This window comes from Cannabis sativa, chromosome 3, assembly GCF_029168945.1.
Source record: "Cannabis sativa cultivar Pink pepper isolate KNU-18-1 chromosome 3, ASM2916894v1, whole genome shotgun sequence".
NCBI lineage: Eukaryota > Viridiplantae > Streptophyta > Magnoliopsida > Rosales > Cannabaceae > Cannabis > Cannabis sativa.
In genome coordinates, this window is record NC_083603.1 from 39,670,246 (window position 1) to 39,681,288 (window position 11,043).

Below are 11,043 nucleotides of genomic sequence, written 5' to 3' on the forward strand. Positions count from 1 at the left end.
TAATCATATCAGGATTAAGATCATTTGATCTAGGATCAACTAGGTGATATTGACTTGAATAGATATTACGGTAAGTTTAATAAATCTAAGTCAAAGTTCAATATCGGTCCCTTCCGATGCATACTCCATGCATCCAACCTGAGCTTTACTTTAACCATTGCTCTGGAAAGAACATAGCACTTCTCCAAATGCAAGTAAACTCTGTTGTAGATTATCATATCAGTAAAACCCTATGTCTGATAAATCTAGGAAACTTTATTCACATAGTCATGTTTACTTTCCAATGTGTTGACGGCACAATAAACAGGATCAAGTATGTGAAAAGGGTTTCAGATGAATTTATACATTATGTACATATAATCATGAAATAAATTTTGTGAACCATGCAACATTAAATGTTATTTCTGATCTATATTAATAAGTAAATCTGATTATATTGAAATGAGTTTTATTTAGAGCATAAAACCCAACACTTGGACCCAGAATAAGGAGAGGGACTTGGGAAACAGAACTAGGACCGGGTCCTAGTACCCGACCCAGACTCGAACTTGAACATAGGACCCAGCATGTGAGTTGACACCAGAAATGGAACCGGACTGGGACCTGAGATTGGTATCCAGATCTGGACCCACGGCTTGGATAAAACCCGTAGTCGGTGTCTGGATTTGGGACCCTGCCCTGGACACGAACCCTAACGAGGACCCGAACCCACACCCAGACCTGAACCAAGTCCTAAACCCAAAAGTGGACCTGAACCTGTAACCTGTGACCCAAAATTGGAACCAAAACCAGAAGTTGACCCGGACTGGAACTAGGACTTGGACTAGGAATCATAACTGAAATTGGACCTAGATCAAGAACCATAACCGGACTAGGACCCGGACTCCAAATAAGACCTAGACCCGATGATGAGGACATCAAGGACCAAGTATCAAATCCAATTCCAGTGGGTCTAGTGACTAGGGCAAGAGCTAAGAGATTCAAGGAAGAGCTTAACAGCCTAGTACACAGTCTTAAATCAAGAAGAGACCGTGGTCAACACGGAAGGAGAACTAAGATTGGTCATACTCATCAAAGTGGACTGAATTTTGAAGCTTCATTATATGTGTCACGTTTTATTTAATTTTTATGTGTCAAGTTCTTTTGTGTGGGAGTTACAAGAGTGGAGTCAGAAGGTCTTCATTATGGAGCTTTCATTATGAAGACCAAGAGTCTTATTTAGTATGCTTTTATTGGAAAGACCAAAGGTCTTAGGTGTGTTAATGTTGAAGTCCAAAGGTCTTGTAGGTGTCATTTTCGTCCTATAAAAGGGACTACCTTTCCATTGTAAAAATTAGATTATCATATATGCAAATTGTGAGTTTTATCTTCTAGAGTTCTTGAAGAAACTTGTGAACTTATCAAGGAGGTATCCTTGTGGCGTTCAACTTGACTTATCAAACGGATTTCCATCCCCGTTTGTGGCATCTTCCTTATACCAAGGTTCGTGCTTCGCTAAGCATTGGGTCGAGGTTCCATTCCAACATCGTTTGTTATTGGTGGCTGTTCCATATTTGGTGTCGGGTTTCATGACAAGTTGGTGTGGTTCGTATCAGTTGGTATCAGAGCCAAGGTTCATCCGGTTTGGCTTATCCTTTTTATTCTTTTAGTGTCTCAATATTTCAAAAAAAAAAAAGAGTCTGGAAACCCATCTTAAATTTTTTTTTGTTATATTCTTGTTCCTTATAGTCTAAAGGCCCTTTTGCCTAAACCCCACTCTAGTGTTCCAAAATCACCAAAAAAAAAATCACCACTTTTCGCCACTTTTTCATCGGTTTTCGTTTGCTTTATTGGGTAGAATTGACTGCTTGAACCTCCATTTCACTAGTTTTCAAAGAGCTTAAAGAAGATAAAGAGTGGAAAAAGGCAGAGGTGTGAGCTTATTGTTTTGCAGAATTTTTAATCATGTCACAAAACACGGGTGATAACAATCCACAACCTACAGTTCCAAATCTACAACTTCAAGCCATTATGGGGGAGATGAGGAGATTGTTGAGGGAGGAGTTATGGTGGGAATAGAGAAGATAGGATGTCGACGGGTACCAATAGGAGGTATGGTGGGAATAGAGAAGATAGGAACCAAGTAGACAATTATTTGGGGAATATAAAGATGAGAATCCCAGCCTTTCAAGGGAAGAGTGATCCTGAAGCATACCTAGAGTGGGAGAAGAAAATGGAGTTAGTCTTTGATTGTCACAACTATTCAGACATGAAGAAGGTAAAACTTGCTGCCATTGAGTTTACTGATTATGCTATTGTTTGGTGGGATCAGTTGTGCACTAACAGGAGACGGAGTGGAGATCGCCCTATTGAAACATGGGAGGCAATGAAGAGGGTAATGAGACGACGGTTTGTACCACCTCATTATTATCGTGATCTCAATCTTATGTTGCAAGGCCTTCGTCAAGGCTACAGAAGTGTTGATGAGTATTACAAGGAGATGGAGATGGCTATGATTAGAGCCAATGTTGAAGAGGATCGAGAGGCAACAATGGCGAGGTTTTTAAATGGGTTGAACCGAGAGATTGCTGACCCAATCGAGCTACACCATTATGTGGAGATAGAAGATTTGGTTCACATGGCAATCAAAGTTGAGAGACAGCTCAAGAAGGGTAGTTCAAGTTCGAGATCAAGGCCGAGCACACACAAGCCAAGTACAACACCTTAGAGGCCGAACTATCCAAAGAAGGATGACCAACCCAGTTCATCATCTACACCAAAACCATCCACTACAGCCACGCCACCTCAAGGTAAAACAACTCAAACTAAGTCTCATTCTAGTGAGATAAGGTGTTTCAAATGCCAGGGGCGGGGACATATAGCCAGCCAGTGTCCAAACCAAAGAGTTATGGTGATTCGGGAAAGTGGAGAAATAGATTCTGAAGGTGAAGATGATCTTGCTGACATGCCACCATTGGAAGATGCTTCTGACAATGAATATGGCCAAGAATCTGGAGAGATGCTTGCACTAGTTACAAGGCGAGTCCTGAATTTGCAAGCAAAAGAAGAGGCAGAAGAAGTGCAGCGGGAGAACATCTTTCACACTCGATGTCATGTGAGGGACAAGGTATGTAGTGTCATTATTGATGGAGGTAGTTGTACTAACGTTGCAAGTGCTTCTATGGTTGACAAGCTTGGGCTTACAACACTTAAGCATCCTTGTCCATACAAGTTGCAATGGTTGAATGATAGTGGTGAAGTGAAGGTTACAAAACAAGTACTTGTTTCATTTCACATTGGCAAGTATGAAGATGAGGTGTTGTGTGACGTCGTTCCAATGCAAGCTGGACACCTCCTTCTAGGAAGGCCTTGGCAATTTGATCGACGAGTACAACATGATGGCTTCACCAACAAGTACTCATTTACTTTCCGTCAGAGGGCAATCACTCTAGCGCCTTTGACACCAAAACAAGTGTATGAAGATCAAGCGAGGTTGCAAAAATTGAGTGACAAAAAGAAACTGAGTGAGCAAAAAGAGAGTGGAAAGATGAGTGAGAGGAAACAGAATGAGAGAAAAAGAGAGAAAAGTGTGGAATCAAGTCAGAGAAAACAACACTTTTATGCAAACAAAAGTGAGATTAAGAGAGCATTGTGCACAAAACAGCCCATGATTTTACTAGTGTATAAGGAGGCTCTTTTAAATGCTAACCAACTTGATTCTTCGCTGCCAAGTACCATTGTGTCTCTTTTGCAGGAATTCGATGATGTATTTCCTGAGCAGGTACCACATGGGTTACCACCTATTAGAGGAATAGAACATCAAATTGATTTTGTTCCAGGTGCTTCCATCCCAAACCGACCAGCCTACAGAAGCAATCCTGATGAAACAAAGGAATTGCAAAGGCAAATTGAAGAATTGATGGAGAAAGGACATGTGAGAGAAAGCATGAGTCCTTGCGCTGTTCCAGTGATTCTAGTTCCAAAGAAGGATGGAACATGGAGGATGTGTGTTGACTGTCGAGCCATCAACAATATAACGGTAAAGTATCGACATCCCATTCCTCGTTTAGATGACATGCTAGATGAATTGCATGGTTCTTGTGTGTTTTCAAAAATTGATCTCAAAAGTGGGTATCATCAGATACGTATGAAAGAAGGGGATGAATGGAAAACTGCTTTTAAAACTAAACATGGTTTGTATGAGTGGTTAGTCATGCCTTTTGGATTAACTAATGCACCTAGTACTTTCATGCGCTTAATGAATCATGTATTCCGTGCTTTCATTGGCAAATTTGTGGTTGTGTATTTTGATGATATTCTTATTTACAGTAAGAATTTGCATGACCATGTGTTGCATTTGCAATCTGTTTTGGAAGTCCTTAGGAAACAAAGTTTATACGCTAACCTTAGCAAGTGTACATTCTGCACCGATAAGCTTGTATTCCTAGGTTTTGTTGTAAGTGCTACAGGTATTCAGGTGGATGAGGAAAAGATCAAAGCCATCCAAGAGTGGCCGACCCCTACATCGATAGGTAATGTTAGAAGTTTTCATGGACTTGCTAGCTTCTACAGGAGGTTTGTGCAAAATTTTAGCACAATTGCCGCTCCACTTACAGAAGTAATAAAAAAAAATGTGTCATTCAAATGGGGTGAAGCTCAAGAGGAGGCATTTCAGCTGCTGAAATACAAGCTTACGCATGCTCCTTTACTTGCTTTGCCTAACTTTTCTAACACTTTTGAAATTGAATGTGATGCTTCTGGGCTTGGTATTGGCGCTGTTCTTATGCAGGATGGGAGACCGCTTGCATACTTTAGTGAAAAGCTAAGTGGAGCTGCCCTCAATTACCCCACTTATGACAAAGAATTGTATGCACTAGTGCGTGCCTTAGAAACATGGCAGCACTATTTGTGGCCAAAGAAGTTTGTGATTCGCACGGATCATGAATCCTTGAAACATTAAGCCAACACAAACTCAACAAGAGACATGCACGATGGGTTGAGTTCATTGAGACCTTTCCTTATGTCATTCGGTATAAACAAGGTAAGGAGAATGTGGTTGCTGATGCCCTTTCTCGCAGGTATGCTCTAATCTCTACTCTTGATGCTAAATTGCTTGGGTTTGAACATCTAAAAGAGTTGTATTCTGCTGACCATGATTTTGGGAAAATTTATGCTCTTTGTGAAAAGACTGCTGAAGGAAAGTTTTATAGGCATGAGGATTTTCTATTTAGGGAACATAGATTGTGTGTGCCTAATTGTTCTGTGAGAGATTTGCTTGTTAGAGAGTCCCACGGGGGAGGGTTGATGGGACATTTTGGAGTTGCTAAAACTCTAGCTATGTTGCAAGAGCATTTCTTTTGGCCCCATATGAAACGGGACGTTGAGCGAATTTGTGGTAGGTGTGTCACTTGTAGGCAAGCTAAATCAAGAGTGCAGCCAAATGGCCTTTACACACCCCTACCTATCCCTAGTTCACCATGGGTTGACATTTCTATGGATTTTGTGTTAGGTCTACCAAGAAGTAAGCGTGGGAGGGATTCAATCTTTGTGGTAGTAGACCGATTTTCTAAAATGGCTCATTTTATCCCTTGTCATAAAACTGATGATGCATCTAATGTTGCAGATTTGTTCTTTAGGGAAATTGTGAGATTACATGGTATGCCTAGAACAATTGTATCAAATAGGGATGCTAAGTTCCTAAGTTACTTTTGGAAAACATTGTGGGGAAAACTTGGGACAAAATTAATATTTTCTACTACTTGTCACCCTCAAACAGATGGTCAAACAGAAGTAGTTAATAGGACCCTATCCACCTTGTTAAGGGCAATCATAAGTAAAAACATTAAGACTTGGGAAGATTGTTTGCCACATGTTGAGTTTGCCTATAATCGTGCAATGCATTCTGCTACTAAATTTTCACCATTTGAAATTGTGTATGGTTTTAATCCTCTAACTCCTTTGGATTTATCACCTTTACCTGTTTCTGAGCATTTGAATTTAGATGGCGAGAAGAAGGCAGAATTTGTGAAGAAATTCCATGAGAGGGCCCGACTCAACATAGAATGGAGGACTGAACAATACCTTAAACAGGCTAACAAGGGTCGTCACAAGCAGGTTTTTGAACCAGGTGATTGGGTATGGTTACACATGAGGAAAGAGAGATTTCCAACACAAAGGCGTTCTAAATTGCTGCCTCGCGGAGATGGTCCATTTCAAGTGAAGATTTGAGGACAAATCCTTCTAAAGAAGGGGGGAATGATGAGGACATCAAGGACCAAGTATCAAATCCAATTCCAGTGGGTCCAGTGACTAGGGCAAGAGCTAAGAGATTCAAGGAAGAGCTTAACAGCCTAGTACACAAAGTCTTAAATCAAGAAGAGACCGTGGTCAACACGGAAGGAGAACAAAGATTGGTCATACTCATCAAAGTGGACTGAATTTTAAAGCTTCATTGTATGTGTCACGTATTATTTAATTTTATGTGTCAAGTTCTTTTGTGTGGGAGTTACAAGAGTGGAGTCAAAAGGTCTTCATTATGGAGCTTTCATTATGAAGACCAAGAGTCTTATTTAGTATGCTTTTATTGGAAAGACCAGAGGTCTTAGGTGTGTTAATGTTGAAGTCCAAAGGTCTTGTAGGTGTCATTTTCGTCCTATAAAAGGGACTACCTTTCCATTGTAAAAATCAGATTATCATATATTCAAATTGTGAGTTTTATCTTCTAGAGTTCTTGAAGAAACTTGTGAACTTATCAAGGAGGTATCCTTGTGGCGTTCAACTTGACTTATCAAATGGATTTCCATCCCCGTTTGTGGCGTCTTCCTTATACCAAGGTTCGTGCTTCGCTAAGCATTGGGTCGAGGTTCCATTCCAACATCGTTTGTTATTGGTGGCTGTTCCATATTTGGTGTCGGGTTTCATCACAAGTTGGTGTGGTTCGTATCACTCGAATTAGGAGCCGGACCCGGTTCCAAACCCAAACCTGGACTCAGGACCCGAACCCGAACCTGAACTCAGACCCAAACATGGAACCATACTAGGGACACATAACCAGGGTCGGGACCTAGAACCGCACCCCAGTCTCGATCCTGAATCCAAACTCAGAATGGGCCCTGGGACCTGAACCAGAACCAGGCCGAGAGCCATGACAGTGATCGAGATCTTCACTTAGGATTCGGGTAAAGGGGCCTGGAACAGACCAGTAGTCGGTGTCTAGATCTTGGACTGAGAATAGGACCAGAACCCAGACGAAGAACCAAACTCGAACCCAGACCTAGACCTGGGACCCAAAATTAGAACCTGAATAAGAATCGCCAAACCAGGACCCTAGAACAAGACTAGGATCGTGACCATGACCTGCACCCAGACGTAGAACCGAACACATACCTAGCCTCAGACCCAAATTGAGACTGGAACTCGGGCCCGGACACGGTCGTGCACCCAGACCGGAACTGAGACCCAAACCTGGACCTAAATCTTTGACCCGATCCCAAACACAGACTTGGACCTAGATAGGGATCCGGATAAGAACCAGGACTCGGACCAAGACCCAGACTGGGATCGAAATGCTGGACATAGATCTGGACCGAGATCCTGACCCCGACCCAAACTTGGACTCGCACTCAGGACCCCAACATGGACCTAGACCCGAACGTAGAACCAAATCGGGGTCCACACCTGGCCACAAACCCGGACATAGACTCGGACCCGAACTCAAACCCACACCTAGAATCGGACCCAAACCAAACCAGGATCAGAACAAAGGACTCAGACCCAGAACTGAATCCAGACTCAGATCGGGATTGGAACTTTGGACTTTGGTCCAACCTAGACGAAGACCCAGAACGTGAACCCACACCCGGAGCCTGATCTGGACCTAGACTTAAATCCATACAGAATCCAAAGTCAGACCAGAACTCGAACTCCGATCTGAACTCAAACTCAAACTCGAACTAAGAATCGCAAATGGAACCAAACAAGGAACAAGACTAGGGACACAGAACTAGGGTCAGGACCTAGAACCGCACCCCAGTCTCGATCCCGAAGCCAAACTCAGAAATGTGACCTGGGACCTGAACCAGAACCAGACCGAGACAAGTGATAGTGATCCAGATCTTGACTTAGGATTCGGGTAACGGGAAATGGAACAGACCAGTAGTCGATGTCTAGATCTGGGACTCAGACTAGGACCAGAACCCAGACGAAGAACCAAACCCGAACCCAAACCTAGACCTGGGAGCCAAAATTAGAACTTAAACAAGAATTGTCGAACCAGGACCCTAGAACAAGACTAAGACCGTGACCAAGACCCGGACCCAGACCTAGAACCAAACACAGACTAGCCTCAGACCCAAACTAAGACTTGAACTCGGACCTAAACAATATCCCAAACCCAAATGTGGACAAGAACCCGTACCCTGTGACCGAAAATTGGAACCAAAACTGGAAGTTGACCGGGACTGGAACTAGCACTTGGACTTGGAATCAAAACTGAAATTGGACCTAGATCTAGAGCCGTAACAGGACAAGGACCCGAACTCCAAATCTGACCTAGACCCAAATTGGGAGCCGGACCCAGATCGCCACCGAAACCTGGACTCGGGACCCGAACCCAAACCTTAACTCAGACCCAAACATGGAACCAGACTAGGGACACAGAACCAGGGTCAGGACCTAGAACCGCACCCCAGTGTCGATCTTGAACCCAAACTTAGAAACGGGACCAGGGACCTAAACCAGAACCAGACCGAAACCCGTGACAATGATCCAGATCTTGACTCGGGATTCGGGTAACGGGCTCGGAACGGACCGCAGGCCTCGGTGTCTAGATCTGGGACTCAGACTAGGACCAGAACACAGACGAAGAACTAAACCCGAACCCAGACCTAGACCTGGTACCCAAAATAAGAACCTGAACAAGAATCGCCGAACAAGGACCCTAGAAAAAGACTAGGACCGTGAGCAGGACCCGGACCCAAACGTAGAACCGAACACAGACATAACGTCAGACCCCAACTGAGACTGGAACTCGGTCTCGGACACGATCGTGTACCCAGACCGGAACTGAGACCTGGACCTGGACCTAAATTTCGGACACGATCCCAAACACAGACTAGGACATAGATAGGGATTCGGATATGAAACTGGAGATGGACCAAGACCAAGACTGAGATCGAAATGCTGGACCTAGATCTGGACCGAGATCCTGAGGAAGAACAAAACTTGGACCCGCATTCAGACTCGAACTTGGACCTTGACCCTTACCTAGAGCCAGATCGGGGTACAGACCTGGACACAAACACGAACACGGACTCCGACCCGAACTAAAACCCGCACCTAGAATCAGACCCAAAGTTAGACCTTGACCTGGACCCAAACTCTAACCCAAACCAGGATCAGAACCAAGGATTTAGACCCAGAACTGAATCCAGACTCAGATCGGGATTGGAACTTGGGACTCAGACCCAACCTAAACCAAGACCCAGGACGCGAACCCACACCCTGTGCTTGATCTGGACCTAGACTAAAATCCGGACCCAAACCCAAACTCGGACCACGACTCGAACTCCGACCGAACTCAAACCCAAACTCGAATAAAGAATCGCAAATGGAACTAGAACCGAACTAGGGCTAGGACTAGGACCAGGACCTAAACCCAAACCCGAACCGAGATCAAAACCCAGACAGAGACCTAAACCCGAACCGAGACTAGGACTTGAACCCGAACCTAGACCGAGACACAAACCCACACAATAACTGAGACCTGGATCCAGAATCAGGATAGAGACCTGGGAAATAGAACTAGGACCGGGACATAGTACCCGACCCAGACCCGAACTTGAACCTAGGACCCGGCTCGTGACCCGGCACAAGAAATGGAACCAGACTGCGACTCGAGATTGGGATCCAGATTTGGACCCAGGGCTTGGACAAAACCTGTAGTCGGTGTCTGGATTTGGAACCCAGCCCTGGATCCCAACCCTGACAAGGATCCGAACCCTCACTCGGACATGAACCAAGTCCCAAACACAAATGTGGACCCGAGCCCATACCCTGTGACCCCAAATTGGAACCAAAACCGGAAGTTGATCGGGACTGGAACTAGGACTTGGACTTGGAATCATAACTGAAATTGGACCTAGATCCCGAACCGTAACCGGGCCAGGACCCGAACTCCAAATCAAACATAGACCCAAATTGGGAGCCGTACACGGATCCCAACCCAAACCTAGACCCGAACCCGAACTTGAACTCAGACCCAAACATGGAACTAGGCTAGGGTCAAAGAACCAAGGTCGGGACCTAGAACCGCACCCCAGTCTCGATCCCGAACCCAAACTTAGAAATGGGACCTGGGACCTGAACCAGAACCAGACCGAGACCCGTGACAGTGATCGAGATCTTGACTCGGGATTCTGGTAACGGGGCCTAGAACAGACTAGTGGTCAGTGTATAGATCTGGGACTCAAACTAGGACCATAACCGAGGCGAAGAACCAAACCCGAACCCAGACTTAGACCTGGGACCCAAAATTAGAACCTGAACAAGGATCGCAAAACCAGGACCCTAGAACAAGACAAGGACCGTGACCAGGACCCGGACCCGGACCAAGACCTAGAACCGAACACAGACCTAGCCTCAGACCCAAATTGAGACTGGAACTCTGGCCCAAACAAGGTCGTGTACCCAGACCGAAACTGAGACCTGGACTTTGACCGATCCCTAACACAGACTTGGACATAGATAGGGATCCGGATATGAACTTGGACTCGGACCAAGAACCAGACTGGGATCGAAATGCTGGACCTAGATCTGTACCGAGATGCTGACTAAGACCAAACTTGGACGCGCACTCGGGACCCGAACTTGGACCTGGACCCGAACCTAGACCTAGATCGGGGTCCAGACCTGGACACAAACACGGACACAGACTCTGACCCGAACTCAAACCCACACCTAGAATTAGACGCAAAGCTAGACCTGGACCCGGACCAAAACTCGAACCTAGACCAAGATCAGAACCAAGGACTTAGACCCAGAATTGAATCCAAACTCAGATCGCGA

General features: G+C 44.8%; 1 pseudogene; it reads left to right on the forward strand.

Moving 5' to 3' along the window:
* Positions 1–2,068: 2,068 nt before the first annotated feature.
* Positions 2,069–6,207, forward strand: LOC133036066 (uncharacterized; annotated as a pseudogene).
* Positions 6,208–11,043: the final 4,836 nt, after the last annotated feature.